General features: G+C 45.1%; 2 protein-coding genes across 2 annotated transcripts in view; one reads left to right on the top strand and one right to left on the bottom strand.

Moving 5' to 3' along the window:
* The window catches only part of LOC117958237, an 859,617-nt gene that overhangs the window by 376,840 nt on the left and 480,695 nt on the right, over nucleotides 1-2,082 (top strand). The window lies entirely within an intron of this gene.
* Nucleotides 1-2,082, bottom strand: part of LOC117958285 (neoverrucotoxin subunit alpha-like) — a 109,233-nt gene that overhangs the window by 23,553 nt on the left and 83,598 nt on the right. The gene's annotated exons all lie outside the window — the stretch shown is intronic.

Raw genomic sequence — 2,082 nt, 5'->3', positions numbered from 1 at the left:
CCAAACTCTCCCAGCTCACTGTGCCAGCCTCCACCTGTCAGTGGATCACAAACTTCTGACTGACAGGAGTCAGCAGGTGAGGCTGGGGAACGTCACATCCAGCACACGGACTATTAGCACTGGCGCCCCCCAGGGGTGTTTAATCTCCCCACTGTTTTTCTCCCTCTACACCAATGACTGCACCTCAGGAGACCCATCTGTTAAACTCCTGAAGTTTGCTGAGGACACAACGGTTATCGGCCTCATCCGTGAGGGTGATGAGTCGGCCTACAGACAGGAGGTGGATCAGCTGGCTCTCTGGTGCAGTCAGAACAACCTTGAGCTTAACACGCTCAAGACTGTGAAGATGATCGTGGACTTCAGGAAGAGACCCCACACTCTTACCCCCATCACCACACTCAACAGCCCTGTGTCTACTGTGGAATCCTTCAGGATTCTGGGATCCACTATATCCCAGGACCTAAAGTGGGAGCCCAACACAGGTACCATCAACAAAAAGGCCCAGCAGAGACTGTACTTCCTGCGCCAGCTCAGGAAGCTCAACCTGCCTAAGGAGCTGCTGGTCCACTTCTACACAGCCATCATCCAGTCTGTCCTCTGCACGTCCATCACTGTCTGGTTTGGATCTGCCACCAAAAAGGACAGGAGCAGACTACAACGGGCAGTTAGGACTGCAGAAAAGATCATCGGTGCCAACCTGCCCTCCGTCCATGACTTATACACCTCCAGAGTCAGGAAACGGGCTCTGGTTGAACAGCTCGTCAGAGGCCGGTCACCCCCCTAACCCCCCAACCCCCCTAACCCCCCACAACCCCTCTTGCTCCTCTCTCCCGTTAAACTGGAACAGCCAGCAGTGGAGAGACTGGAAGAGCCGATTTGCACGGCTGCTTGTTAACCCTTGTGTCGTCTTCAACCCTCGAGAGAGATTATCTACTGGTTGATGAAACAGCTGACAGTTTAACGCCTTTGCATCTTGAGCAAAGTCACACCTGGCCATTGACTGCATCCTTTGGCTTTAGTTAGAACAGATGCACGTAACAGTTGTGTGTTTTTCAATTCACCTTTTCACATTTTAACTACAAAGTTCTTTATGTGCAGGCTGAGGGCCATTCCAACACTCCTCATACACTTCTGTTTGTAGAGTAAAGATGAAGAATAACATGTTAGAGGCCGTTACCCTTGCAGGGAGATTACTAACTAAAACCTAAGTTCTTCTTAGAACACAGTGTTCTGCAGAGTGAGACATATTAAACAGACTGATTATAAATCAGACATGTTATTAAAGCCTTTGGCCCCAGGTGAGAACACTGTGTTATAATGCTAACCAGCTGCTGGCCAAATGGTCAAGGATGGAAGCTCGGGGTGTGTCGTTTGGACCTCATTGAATGGAGGAATTATGTGTTCTTCAGTAGCCTGAGTAACTTTAACCATTGTTCATGTGAAATCTCAATATTGATAATATTGATAAAACTGTGCAATTTCATTACTCCACACTGCATATCAAACTGTATTAAACCATATTTATCTTATATTTGTATAGCATCTCAGAACTGTGCACGTTAACCCTCTCCACCACTTATTTTTGCACTCCTTTACATTTCTTTTACATACATGTACAATTGTGCTCATAAGTTTACATACCCACGCTTAAGTTGACTAAAAGGAGGAATAAAAAAACATGTTTTGGAAATTGATCTTAATGCCTTAATTAAAAAAAAGGAAAAATCCAACCTTTTAAGGACACCAATTTTCTTTGAGAATGAATAATGTTTCATGAATAAATATATGTTCTTCCTTGAAATACCGGGGGCATAAGTATACACCCCCTATGTTAAAATACAGGGGGCATAAGTATACTACCCCCTATGTTAAAATACAGGGGCATAAGTTTACACCCCCTATGTTAAAATACAGGGGGCATAAGTATACAAACCCCTATGTTAAAATACAGGGGGCATAAGTATACAAACCCCTATGTTAAAATACAGGGGCATACGTATACACCCCCCTATGTTAAAATACAGGGGGCATACGTATACACCCCCCTATGTTAAAATACAGGGGGCATAAGTATACAAACCC

This window comes from Etheostoma cragini, chromosome 15 (genome assembly GCF_013103735.1).
Source record: "Etheostoma cragini isolate CJK2018 chromosome 15, CSU_Ecrag_1.0, whole genome shotgun sequence".
Taxonomy (NCBI): Eukaryota; Metazoa; Chordata; class Actinopteri; order Perciformes; family Percidae; genus Etheostoma; species Etheostoma cragini.
This window is presented reverse-complemented; position numbering and strand designations above follow the sequence as displayed.